Genomic DNA, 14,651 nt, shown 5'->3' on the forward strand with positions numbered 1-14,651 from the left:
GGTCTTTTTATGGGAGCCAGCACACTGCAGCCTCGCCGGTGATAGCTTCCTGTATGCTGTTCCTGCCTTGCAACGTCTGTTCCTGGTCAGCTGTATCTGGTTGATCCTGCTCCCTGTGCTCCTGAGTTCTGGAGTTCTGAAGCCGGTCCTGGGAATCCTTCCTGTCCAAGTGAACCTGTTGCGGTCATCTCGGGGTTCTCGCTTGTTGGGGTTCTCTCCCTGTTTCGTGAGTAGCGGCTTCTGCCGCATGTTGCGGCCTAGGCCGCTTAGTCCTTGTTTTACTTTTGTATTGGTGGTTTTTGCGGAGGTTTCCGCTTTTCACTGTCCTTCCCGGAACTCGGCGGTGCCGTGTGGGGGAGTGGACAGTGGTATCTTTTGTTGTTCTTTTCCTTTGGCGGCGTGCCGCACATATATTTAGTTTTAGGGTAGTTAGTAGCCCCTAGCTTCTGTTTGCTTTAGTTAGAGGTCCCCTTGTTATTATCCTGTCTCGGTTCACGCCTTGTCTCACTCTAAGACCTGGGGGCATCGGAGTTGGGCAGACCTAATCCGCCCTTCAAACGCGGCTGCCGTGGGCCCAAGAAACCATAGTCACTCAGGCGTGAACTGACCACACGGGTAAAACAACGGAGGTAGGGTGCTAGGGGCTATTCCCGTACCATCCCTTATTTCAGCGTCACGTCCTGGTGCTCTGGACTCTCTACACAAACATCTCTCCAGTTCTGAGCATCAGGAACGTAACAATCGGCAAGTGTGTATACCCTATATCGTTAACGATGCGTGCTCCCACTCAACTTGAAATATAAAGATATTGTACGAGATGGCATGCACCTGGATGTGGGTGGATGCCGTCAATGATGAGACACAAATGATATCGTTCAGTGTGTATGAACAATATTGTTTGCGGGGGGGGATCTTGCACGATGTCACTGACATTGGCAAGTGTGTACCCAGCCTCACTCTACGTCTGTCACAGTGCTCTCATACAATTGGCTTTTTCCGTTGGGAGGGGTAGGGGGGGGCTATTTTTGATAGGGGTGGGAAGTAATTTGGACAAGCGGTAATGGAGGGTGCAAAACACCCCCAATATTTAAATATATTTTCTGCAGCGGGGTACACTGTGTTCCACAGGGAATACATTGGGATATAGAGATGGATCTTGATCCAGAGGCACCAACAGGCTAAAGCTTTAGACTGTCCCAGAATGCATTGCGGTGCCTCCTCTATAACCCCACCTCCAGGCACTGTGAGCTCAGTTTTAGAGTTGGAGCCTGCATGAAGCAGGTCACTTAATAGGGGGGCTGCGCTAGGCAGCCCTGAAGAAGCTTTTTAGAAGACTTCAAGGGCTGCAGCACTTCATATGTCAGTGTGACATACTGTGCTGTGGCTTCATCACCTCCCCAGCAGCGTCGCATACTCCCGCTGGCTATGTTCGCGGGTACTTGCGGCGGAGGCGCTCCGGTTCCTAGTTCACACCACCGCAGACGCTCTCCTGGATCGCGTGGCTGCTACTAAGGGAGGAGGTAAGAGGGTCCCCCAGGCGGGACCCGCCATTAAATTGCGTTACGGTTAAGGAGACGAACCGCGATGCTGGCGTGGACACTGTGACAGAGCAGGGACAGGCATGGGAGCACAGGTCGGATAGTAAAATATCCACTTTAATAAGGCTCTATAGTACCCGGTGGTGAGGACCAGCATAGGGGAAAAGGCGCTTGACCTGTAGACCCTCCCCCAGCTCCGGGTGCCATCTACTGCTGGTGTTCCCGTCCTGGAGCTGCCTCACACTCTCCCTCACTCTCTGACTGAAATGCTGGGCGCCATTATCTAAAATAGATGCGACTGGTCTCCGGGACTGCAGGGCAAGGTCTCCTTTATAAACCCGCCTGCACATCAGCGCAGTGGTTTTACAAACACTTAAGTATTCTACATGTCGATAATAAGACAGTTAAGAACAAGGATGAGGATATATCTGACAATGCCAGACATTCCCTGTCTCACAATACCACCGCCACCAGGAGGCATTCTCTGAGACAGGTGTGTTGGCTGCCAAGGCGTCGAATATGTCTTTCCTGGCTCGCCGTATTCTGTGGGTGAGGTCATGGATGCTGGACCTGGACTCTAAAAGTCCTTGGAGGTATTCCCCTTTTACTGGGGACATCTTATATAGGGAAGACCTAATTAAAAATTGGGTCTGAATCTGTGGCTACTATGACTGCCTTTCTCCCAAATGCTACTCCTTCTGCACAGAAGGCAAAAGGTACCACTTTTCAATGCTTTCAGCCTTAAGGGAAAGCGAAGGTCAGGCATACCCGAGATTGTCTCGTGCTCCCAACAACCACTATGCCCAAGTCATAATGTTCCTGGGCTGCTCGTCCCGCCTGCTTTTCATGACAAGCCTGCTGCATGATGGGACAGGCCTCCCCCTGGGGGATCCCAGGGTGGGGGTCTGACTTCTACGATTTATCCAGGTCTGGTTAATGACCACTTCAGACGCATGGGTGCGAGAAGTTGTCTCTCACGGGTACGCAATTTCTTCCCAGAGACGCCCCCCTCACCAGTTCTGCACATCGGTTATCCCTTCAGATCCGTTAAAGGCGCAAGCTCTACTGATGGTTGTGCGTTCCCTCCTGGATACAGGAGTGGTAGTGCCGGTACCTCTGTCCCAGAGAGGCAGAGGATACTACTCGACCCTGTTTCTAGTCCCGAAGCTTGATGGGTCTTTCCGGCTTATTCTCAACCTCAAATCATTGAACAAGTTTGTGAGAGTGTCCAAGTTCTGTATGGAATCACTGCGCTCAATTGTACTGGCCATGGACCCGGGTCTATGTGGTATCCCTGGTAATACAAAATGCTTACCTGCATATGCCTATTGCCATATTGCATCAGCAATGTCTGTGGTTTGCTATTGGTAACCTTCACTATCAAATCCAGGTTCTGCCATTTGGACTGGCCACAGCCCCTTGGATCTTCATCAAGGTTATGGCCGTGATGACGGCTCATCAGCGTTGCCAGAGAGTCAGGTTCCTGCCGTATCTGGACAATTTGCTGATTCTGGCAAACTCCCACGGTGTCCTCCTCAGTCATCTACAACTGACGGTAAACTTCCTACAATCCCACATGGTGCACCCGGGGGCACTACCGGACATACACAGTTAACGGCTGTTTCTGTCTCCAGAGAAGGTCCTGAAACTTCAGGACAGGATCAGATACTTCCTCTCTCGCCCAAGAGTGTCGGTACACTCGGCGATGTATGTACTAGTCCTCATGGTGCCGGCTTTCGACATGGTAGAGTACGCTCAATTCCATTCCCGCCCTCTTCAGAGGTTAATCCTTTCCAAGTGGGACAGCCTGCCTCATCGGATCAGGTCTCACATGATTTCCTTGACTCCGGTGGTTCGCCTGTCGCTGACTTGGTGGCTTCAGGACCAGCAGTTGAGCAGGGGCCATCCCTTCTGGATCCCCAACTGGGTCCTACTGACTACGGACGCCAGTTTGAAGGGTTGGGACACGGTGTTGGAGCAACACTCCTTCCAGGGTCGGTGGACCATGGAGGAATCACTCCTCCCAATAAACATTCTGGAATTGCGGGTAGTGTTCAATGCTTTGTCTCTCGCTCTGCCTCTGATACAGAACAGGCCTGTTCAAGTACGGTCAGACAACGCCATAACGGTGGCGTACATAAACTATCAAGGCGGCACTCAAAGCCGCATGGCAATGATTGAAGTGTCAAAAATCCTTTCTTGGGTGGAATGCCATCTGCTAGCAATATTGGCAGTGTTCATTCCGGGAATCCTCAACTGGGAAGCAGATTTCCTCAGTCTTCAGGACGTGCATGCCAGAGAGTGGAGTCTTCATCAGGAAGTCTTTCAACTCCTAGTGAACAAGTGGGGCCTACCTGTTACGCACACCAGTGCTAACAGGAGTATACCGGTGTATGAACAGAGAGGGAAGCGAAGCAAACGAACTCACAGACAGTATAACATAACATACACAGGAGGTGATGGAGTAACTAATAAACACAAAGTGAACGGAGAAGCCCAAAGGCTCAGGAATTGGGTGTCTCCCTAGTGTCAGGAATGCTCAGATGGAATAGAGCGGACAATGAAGCGAGGTGTAGTGATTTAACATGTGGAGCACCTGAAATGATGTTGCTAAGAGCAACAGAAAAAACCCCAAAGGGTTACCAACGGGTGTGGGAATAAACTCCTTGGTCAGAGATAGAAATATAGACACAAGGAGAGTATCCACAATCCTAACCCCCACTTGCAGGGCACAGGTTCAGCTTACTGCCACTAAACTGACACCTGGACGCCCTGCACAGTGAGGGAGGATTAAGCAAGCAGGTCTGAGAGTACAGCCGCAAACCTGCTGGGTTCACAGAATAGCAAAAGAACCCCAGCAGGTCAAACAACTGACTCCAGTCTTACTGCTAGGTCCGGATTGGCAGAATGAAGTACCGAATCCCAAGGCTTATTCACAGTAAGCAACAAGTAAATACAAAGTCACACAGTACTAGCTAACTCTCTGGAACTGACTAACAAACAAAGATTCAGCAGCATTTGCCTAGCCTGAGAGGATGGTTTATATAGCAGGTACTGTTCACGCCCCACTCAGACCTCACAGACTGTGAGCACAAAACCAGCACCGGATTCCCTGCCGTGCACAGAGCCTGTAACCACTACACAGTAAAAACCCGGACCGGAGTATCAGCTGCGCTCAGGTTACTTCGCTAACACTTGCCTCCCGGTTGCCATGGCGACGTGGCAGCACAGAGCAGGAGATCCTAACAGTACCCCCCCTCTGACGAGGGGTCAAAGAACCCCTACCACCGGGTTTATCGGGGAACTGCGAGAAGAAAGAGCGTATCAGTCTGGGGGCATGAAGATCACAACTGCGCACCCACGACCGCTCCTCCAGGCCATACCCCTTCCAGTGCACCAAAAATGACAGCCGACCCCGAACCATCTTGGAGTCAAGAACCCTTTCAACCACAAACTCCCTCTGACCCCGTATCAGAAGAGGAGAAGGTCTTCCACTGGAAGAAGGATTACTAACTGCCAGTTTTAAAAGGGAACAATGAAATGTTTTATTGATACCCAATGAACGGGGCAGATCTAACTGAAATGCCACCGGATTGATAACCCTGGTGATCTTATAAGGGCCGATGAACCGGGGGCCTAACTTATGAGATGGCTGTCTCAACTTCAAATTCTTGGTGGACAACCAGACGAAGTCTCCTAATTTGAAGCTGCAGGGTCTTCTCCGCTTATCAAAAACCCTTTTGGTCACTAATGACACAGACACAAGGGCTTTCTTCACTTTCCTCCAAATACCCCTAAGGACCGAAACAACAGAGGAACCACCAGGCGTGGAATCCAGGGGGTCAAAAGAATTGGCCTTAGGATGATGCCCATACACACAAAGGAAGGGAGAGATCCCTGTAGCAGAGTGAGCCGCGTTGTTATAGGCAAACTCCGCCATGGACAGATGAGCAACCCAGTCAGTATGACACTTGGAGACATAACACCTGAGGAACTGCTCCAAGGACTGGTTCACCCTCTCAGTCTGCCCATTAGACTGTGGATGGTAGCCTGACGACAAGCTCACAGAAATCTGGAGATCAGAACAAAATGCCCTCCAGAATTTGGCCACAAACTGGGATCCACGGTCAGAGACCACATCAAGTGGCAACCCATGGAGGCGCACAACATGCTGCATAAATAACTCAGACAGGTGTCTGGCCGATGGCAACCCAACCAGTGGAACGAAATGCGCCATCTTCGAAAACCTGTCAACGACAACCCAAATGGCTGTCATCCCCGAGGATTTGGGCAAGTCCACCACAAAATCCATGGAAATGTGGGTCCATGGCTTAGACGGAATAGAGAGTGGATGTAATGGGCCGACAGGAACCCCTCTAGGAGTTTTATTTCGGGCACAAACGTCACATGCCCGAACCCACTGATCCACATCCCTAGCCACCGAGGGCCACCACACCGCCCTAGACAGCAACTCCCGAGTTCTGGCAATACCCGGATGCCCTGCCGACCTCTTGGCATGGAATTCCAGGAACACTCGCTGTCTTAACCTAGAAGGCACAAACAAGAGACCTACCGGAAGGTCTGGAGGAGCCTGCTCCTGTGCTCTAAGGACTAATGACAAGAGGTCCTGGGTAATGCCCACTTTAATACATGATGGGGACACAATGGGCAATGGCTCCTCGGTGGTCTCTTGAACTGGAGCAAAACTCCGCGAGAGCGCATCAGCCTTGATGTTTTTTGACCCAGGGCGATATGTTATCAAAAAATTAAAGCGAGCAAAAAACAAAGGCCATCGTGCCTGCCTGGCATTGAGGCGCTTCGCTGACTCTAAATATGCCAGATTCTTATGGTCGGTGAGAATTGAGACCACAAACTTAGCCCCCTCAAGCCAGTGTCTCCACTCCCCGAGTGCATCCTTTATAGCCAACAATTCCCGGTTATCCACATCATAATTCATCTCGGCAGACGAAAATTTACGGGAAAAGTAAGCACAGGGATGAAGGCGATTATCAGACACCCCCATCTGAGAGAGCACTGCCCCAATACCTATCTCAGAGGCATCCACTTCTACCACAAAAGGACATTCTGTCACGATCCGGGTATCTGGACGCCATTTCTTACCCATCAGATGCCTCCTAAGGCTGGCTCAGCGCTCCAGGACCGGATCCCATCTGTTATCCTAATGTTCACATTCCTGCATCCTCTCCTGTCTCTCTGAGACGCTGTCACAGTAACGCCTTATTACATCTGGCATGGCGTCTCCCGCGGCCTCCGCCGCCGTCCCTGAGCTTCTGCATGCAGAGTGTCAGAGTGGCGATTACGTCAGCCGCGGCCTCCGCTGTGTCCGCGTGGTTGGATGTGCACTTGTCAGCCTGGCGTCTCCTGTCTCCAGTGGCCGGCGCCGCCATTACTGTTTTCATTACCACATGGATTACAAACCAAACTTCCCTCCAAGTGTCTGCATGGGCGCAGCCATCTTGGATTCTGTCAGCTGATCATTTCCTCCAATCTGTTGTCAGTATTGTTAATCTGCATAATTGCCTAGCCAATCCCTTCCTTGCTGCAGGTATAAATACACTGTGCCTGAGCAAGGAAGGCGTCAGTGCTTTGGTTGTCAAACCTAGTTCCTGTTTGTCTCTCTCCTGTGATTGTCTTCCAGGTTCCAGCTCCTGTCTCAAGACTTCCACCATAGAGACCCGCACCAGCATTCCACCTGCGGTGTAGCCTGACTCTCCAATCCATTGTGGATTCATCTGTTTCCAGCTACAACATTACCTGCTTCCAGCCCAGCTTCCAGCAGAGTACAGCTTCTCTTAAAGGGCCGGTGTCCTTTCTACACTTTACCACTCTCCACCGGTATTATTATTTCTCCGCTCTCAAGTTCTACATTTCAGTTCATATTTCATCGCTCCCAAGTTCATTTATTATTTAACTGGTTCCAGCCAGTATCCACTCCGTGCTAACAACAGTCTGGTTCCAGCCAGTATCCACAGCAGCCGTTTTATCTTCAGCAACCCAGCTTTTCCTGGAACACCAGCTGGTACAATCCTGGGTTATCTCCATTGCTACAGTCGGGCCTGGTAAGGACTTTCCATCTAGAAGATTATAAGAACTATCTCACACTACCAGTGCCCTGTGGCTCCTGCCATCCTGTAGTACCCAGGAACTGTATTTATTCTTTGCTGACTTTTACGTTTTCTTTTACTGCTGCTGTGTTGCGGAGTTGTCATAATAAACATCATTGACTTTTATCCAAGTTGTCGTGGTCACGCCTTCGGGCAGTTATTATTCATGTTACTTACATGTCCAGGGGTCTGATACAACCTCCCAGGTTCCGGTACATCTCAGCCCCTACAACTGAGGCTGCCTCCCGTCAGCTCAGGCCCTCAGTTGTGACAGTAAGCACTGACCTAATGAATCCAGCCGGAGACCAGGATCAAGCGGCCAGGCCGATGCAAGAACTGGCAGCCCGACTAGAACATCAGGAGGCTGCACAGGGCCACATCATCCGCTGTCTCCAGGATTTCTCTACTCGGCTGGATGGGATTCAGACAACTCTCCGTGGATCAGGCGCGTCTGGTGCGTCAACCACAGTGACTCCAGCTATAACCCCACCCACCTTACCCATTTCTGCTCCACGTCTTCATCTTCCAACGCCAGCAAAATTTGACGGATCTCCAAGATTCTGCAGGGGATTTCTCAACCAGTGTGAGATTCAGTTTGAGCTACAACCTGGCAATTTTCCCAGTGACCGTACAAAAATTGCCTACATTATTTCTCTTCTCAGTGGCTCAGCCCTTGATTGGGCATCACCGTTATGGGAGAGGTCCGACACCCTGCTATCTTCCTACACTGCCTTCGTGTCAACATTCAGGCGCATCTTCGACGAGCCAGGCCGGGTAACCTCAGCTTCATCCGAGATTCTCCGTTTACGCCAGGGGTCACGTACTGTAGGACAATATCTGATACAGTTCCAGATCCTGGCATCCGAACTGGCATGGAACGACGAGGCCCTGTATGCTGCATTCTGGCATGGCTTATCTGAGCGTATTAAAGATGAGTTAGCTACCAGAGACTTACCTTCTAAGTTAGATGAGCTAATCTCACTCTGCACGAAAGTTGATTTACGTTTCAGAGAGAGAGCAACTGAGCGTGGAAGATCATCTGCTCCAAAATCTTCTGCTCCTCCTCCTCGTCAACTGTCACCATCTAAAGATGAGCCCATGCAACTTGGCCGTTCCCGTTTAACTCCTGCTGAGCACCGAAGACGTCTCTCCGAGTCTCTCTGTCTCTATTGTGCAGCTCCGTCTCACACCATTAATGCCTGTCCCAAACGTCCGGGAAACTCCAAATCCTAGCTCGCCAAGGAGAGGGCCGGCTAGGAGTAATGATCTCCTCTCCATCTCCTCAAGATTGTAATCTCCCAGTCTCGCTTCAAGTTGCTCAACGTTATCGGAACGTCATTGCCCTCCTTGATTCCGGAGCAGCTGGGAACTTTATTACCGAAGCCTATGTTAAACGGTGGTCCCTACCCACCGAGAGACTTCCTTCGTCCATTTCTTTAACTGCCGTGGATGGCAGCAAAATTTTTGATGCAGTTATTTTTTTAAGGACTCTACCAGTTCGTCTGAGAGTGGGAGTTCTTCATTCCGAACTTATTTCTTTTTTAGTGATTCCAAGAGCCACACATCCTGTGGTCCTGGGCCTTCCATGGCTCCGTCTTCACAATCCTACAATTGATTGGACGACTATGCAAATCCTGGCATGGGGTTCCTCCTGTGCTGAGACATGTTTGTTTAAAGTATTGCCTGTCTGTTCTTCCTCCCCCAGGTCGTCTGATGTTCCACCTCCTCCATATCAAGATTTCACGGATGTGTTCAGTAAAGCTTCTGCTGATATCCTTCCTCCTCATAGAGAATGGGACTGCCCGATTGATCTCGTTCCAGGGAAGGTTCCACCTCGAGGCCGAACTTATCCGTTGTCTCTGCCTGAGACGCATTCTATGGAGGAATACATTAAAGAGAACCTAGCAAAGGGGTTCATTCGACCTTCTTCTTCCCCAGCCGGCGCAAGCTTCTTTTTTGTAAAAAAGAAAGGTGGTGGTCTGCGGCCGTGCATCGACTACAGAGGTTTGAACGACATTACCATCAAGAACCGTTATCCTTTACCCCTGATTACTGAGCTCTTTGACAGAGTTAGCGGAGCTACCATCTTTACAAAGCTGGACTTGAGAGGTGCATACAATCTCATCCGGATCCGTGAGGGTGACGAGTGGAAGACCGCCTTTAACACCCGTGACGGACATTATGAGTACCTCGTCATGCCCTTCGGATTGAGTAATGCTCCAGCTGTCTTCCAGCATTTTGTCAATGAGATCTTCAGAGACATTCTATACCGTCATGTCGTGGTCTATCTAGACGATATCCTCATTTTTGCCAACGATTTAGAGGAACATCGTTTTTGGGTTAAAGAGGTTCTGTCCCGTCTCCGTGTCAATCATCTCTATTGCAAATTAGAGAAATGCGTCTTTGAAGTCAAGTCCATTCCGTTTCTAGGGTACATTGTGTCCGGTTCCGGACTAGAGATGGATCCTGAGAAACTACAAGCAATCCAAAATTGGCCGATACCCTTAACCCTCAAAGGGGTCCAGAGGTTCTTGGGGTTCGCCAACTATTACCGAAAGTTTATACGAGACTTTTCCACCATTGTGGCGCCTATTACTGCTTTCACTAAGAAGGGTGCTAACCCGTCCAAGTGGTCTGAAGAAGCCATGCAAGCATTTCATCTTTTAAAACAAAGGTTCATCTCTGCGCCTGTTCTGAAACAGCCTGACATCGACTCTCCTTTCATCTTAGAGGTGGATGCCTCCTCCGTTGGAGTAGGAGCGGTGTTATCTCAGAGGGCTAAAGATGGCCATTTACACCCTTGCAGTTTCTTCTCCCGGAAGTTCTCCCCAGTTGAGCGCAACTATGCCATTGGCGACCAGGAGTTGCTAGCCATCAAGCTCGCTCTAGAAGAGTGGAGGTATCTGTTGGAGGGAGCTTCTCATTCAATCACCATACTTACAGACCACAAGAACCTTTTATATCTGAAAGGCGCACAATGTCTCAACCCTCGTCAGGCCAGATGGGCACTTTTCTTTTCCAGGTTCGACTTTAAACTCCAGTTCTGTCCGGGCTCTCAGAATCGCAAGGCCGATGCCCTTTCCCGCTCATGGGAGCAAGAAAATGAGTCAGAGTCTTCAGACAAGCATCCTATTATAAATCCGTTGGCATTCTCCACGGTAGGGATGGACTCTACGCCCCCATCAGGGAAAAGTTTTGTGAAACCGATGCTAAGGAAGAAGCTCATGCATTGGGCCCATGCTTCCCGTTTTGCCGGACATACAGGTATCCAAAAAACCCTGGAGTTTATCTCTAGGTCCTATTGGTGGCCAACTCTGAAAAAGGACGTCTTGGAGTTTATTGCATCTTGCCCAAAGTGTGCTCAACATAAGGTATCCCGCCAGTCGCCTGCGGGGCAACTGGTTCCACTATCTGTTCCCCGTCGACCTTGGACCCATTTGTCGATGGATTTTATTACAGATTTACCCATGTGCAACAAGTTCAATACCATCTGGGTGGTAGTTGACCGGTTCACCAAGATGGCACACTTCATTCCTCTCACCGGTCTTCCGTCAGCTTCCAAGTTGGCTCAAGTATTCATACAAGAGATCTTCCGACTCCACGGTCTTCCTGAAGAAATTATCTCAGATCGAGGAGTTCAATTCACAGCCAAATTCTGGCGAAGTTTATGTCAAGTCCTCCAAGTCAAGCTAAAGTTTTCCACGGCTTACCATCCTCAGACCAATGGTCAAACCGAGAGGGTGAATCAGGACTTGGAGGCCTTCCTCCGCATCTATGTGTCCTCCTCTCAAGATGACTGGGTTCAATTACTTCCCTGGGCCGAGTTCTGTCATAACAACCAGTATCATTCTGCATCTGCTTCAACACCATTCTTCACTAACTTTGGATTCCACCCTAAAGTCCCTGAGTTCCAACCGCTTCCAGCAACTTCTGTTCCCGCAGTGGATATCACCTTGCATCAGTTTGCCAATATCTGGAAGAGCGTACGATCAGCTCTGCTCAAGGCATCGTTCAGGTACAAGAAGTTTGCGGATAAGAAGCGTCGAGCAGTTCCTGCTCTCAAGGTGGGTGATCGGGTATGGTTATCCACGAAGAATTTGAGGTTAAGAGTTCCCAGTATGAAGTTTGCACCTCGCTATATCGGTCCTTTCAAGATTGAACAAGTCATCAATCCTGTTGCTTACAGACTTCAGTTGCCTCCCTTCTTAAAAATACCCAGGACATTCCATGTTTCCCTGTTGAAACCGCTGATCTTGAATCGGTTTCATTCCTCACTTCCTCCAACTCCGAAAGTCCAAACTCAACGAGGCGTTGAGTATGAAGTGGCCAAGATCCTGGACTCACGTCACCGTTACGGTCAACTACAGTATCTTATTGACTGGAAGGGTTACGGCCCTGAGGAACGTTCATGGACCAATGCTTCTGATGTCCATGCTCCTGCCTTGGTCCGGAGATTCCATTCCAAGTTTCCTCAAAAGCCAAAGAAGTGTCCTGGGGCCACTCCTAAAGGGGGGGGGTGCTGTCACGATCCGGGTATCTGGACGCCATTTCTTACCCATCAGATGCCTCCTAAGGCTGGCTCAGCGCTCCAGGACCGGATCCCATCTGTTATCCTAATGTTCACATTCCTGCATCCTCTCCTGTCTCTCTGAGACGCTGTCACAGTAACGCCTTATTACATCTGGCATGGCGTCTCCCGCGGCCTCCGCCGCCGTCCCTGAGCTTCTGCATGCAGAGTGTCAGAGTGGCGATTACGTCAGCCGCGGCCTCCGCTGTGTCCGCGTGGTTGGATGTGCACTTGTCAGCCTGGCGTCTCCTGTCTCCAGTGGCCGGCGCCGCCATTACTGTTTTCATTACCACATGGATTACAAACCAAACTTCCCTCCAAGTGTCTGCATGGGCGCAGCCATCTTGGATTCTGTCAGCTGATCATTTCCTCCAATCTGTTGTCAGTATTGTTAATCTGCATAATTGCCTAGCCAATCCCTTCCTTGCTGCAGGTATAAATACACTGTGCCTGAGCAAGGAAGGCGTCAGTGCTTTGGTTGTCAAACCTAGTTCCTGTTTGTCTCTCTCCTGTGATTGTCTTCCAGGTTCCAGCTCCTGTCTCAAGACTTCCACCATAGAGACCCGCACCAGCATTCCACCTGCGGTGTAGCCTGACTCTCCAATCCATTGTGGATTCATCTGTTTCCAGCTACAACATTACCTGCTTCCAGCCCAGCTTCCAGCAGAGTACAGCTTCTCTTAAAGGGCCGGTGTCCTTTCTACACTTTACCACTCTCCACCGGTATTATTATTTCTCCGCTCTCAAGTTCTACATTTCAGTTCATATTTCATCGCTCCCAAGTTCATTTATTATTTAACTGGTTCCAGCCAGTATCCACTCCGTGCTAACAACAGTCTGGTTCCAGCCAGTATCCACAGCAGCCGTTTTATCTTCAGCAACCCAGCTTTTCCTGGAACACCAGCTGGTACAATCCTGGGTTATCTCCATTGCTACAGTCGGGCCTGGTAAGGACTTTCCATCTAGAAGATTATAAGAACTATCTCACACTACCAGTGCCCTGTGGCTCCTGCCATCCTGTAGTACCCAGGAACTGTATTTATTCTTTGCTGACTTTTACGTTTTCTTTTACTGCTGCTGTGTTGCGGAGTTGTCATAATAAACATCATTGACTTTTATCCAAGTTGTCGTGGTCACGCCTTCGGGCAGTTATTATTCATGTTACTTACATGTCCAGGGGTCTGATACAACCTCCCAGGTTCCGGTACATCTCAGCCCCTACAACTGAGGCTGCCTCCCGTCAGCTCAGGCCCTCAGTTGTGACACGTTCTGGATCTGGGTGTCGCAGCACCTTGGCCGAGACAAATGCCCTTTTGAGACGGGCAAAGGCCACTTTGGCCTCACAAGACCAGTGAGCAACATCCGCCCCTTTCTTAGTGAGTGCCACCAAGGGGGCCACTATAGACGAAAATCCAGCGATAAACCGTCTATAAAAATTTGCAAAGCCCAGAAAACGCTGAAGCACCTTCAAACTAGTGGGCTGCACCCAATCCAGGACTGCCTGTACCTTAGAACCCTCCATTTGTAAACCTTCTGAGGAGATAATATACCCTAGAAATGCGATTTGCTGGACTTCAAACTCGCGCTTCTCCAGCTTCGCCCCAAGCTAGTGGTCTCTGAGTTTCTGGAGGACTAAGCGTACATGCTTCCGATGTTCCTCCAGGGAATGAGAGAAGATTAGGATGTCATCTAGATAAACAACTAAGAATCTATCCAAATATTCCCTGAGCACATCGTTCATGAATTCCTGGAAGACTGCCGGGGCATTAGAGAGCCCAAAAGGCATCACCAAATATTCATAATGCCCTGAGTGGGTATTAAAGGCAGTCTTCCATTCATCCCCCTCTCTTATTCGGATTAGATTGTAAGCACCGCGTAGGTCAATCTTAGAAAAAATGGTGGCAGTACGAAGCTGGTCAAACAAAACCGAAATGAGAGGCAGTGGGTACGAGTTTTTAATCGTGATACGGTTCAATTCCCTGAAGTCGATGCAGGGTTGCAACGAACCGTCCTTTTTACCCACGAAGAAGAACCCCGACCCAACTGGGGACTGTGAGGGTCTGATAAATCCCTTAGCCAAGTTCTCCTGAATGTACTCTGCCATAGCCTGAGTCTCAGGACGTGACAGGGAGTACAACCTGCTCTTGGGAAGCTTAGTATCCGGCAACAAATCAATGGCACAGTCATAGGGGCGATGGGGAGGTAGTACCTCCGCAACTTTTTTGGAGAACACATCCGCAAAATCTGCATAACATCCTGGCAATCCTAGCTGCGAGAGCCTGACTGGAAGGCTCAAGCAACTCCTGAAGCAATCACTACCCCAACTAAGAATCTCCCCAGAGACCCAGTCAAATTGAGGGTTATGGGCCCTTAACCAGGGTAACCCCAAAACCAATGGGGCAAAAGAACAGACAGTCACAT

Source organism: Pseudophryne corroboree, chromosome 3 (genome assembly GCF_028390025.1).
Source record: "Pseudophryne corroboree isolate aPseCor3 chromosome 3, aPseCor3.hap2, whole genome shotgun sequence".
Classification (NCBI taxonomy): Eukaryota; Metazoa; Chordata; class Amphibia; order Anura; family Myobatrachidae; genus Pseudophryne; species Pseudophryne corroboree.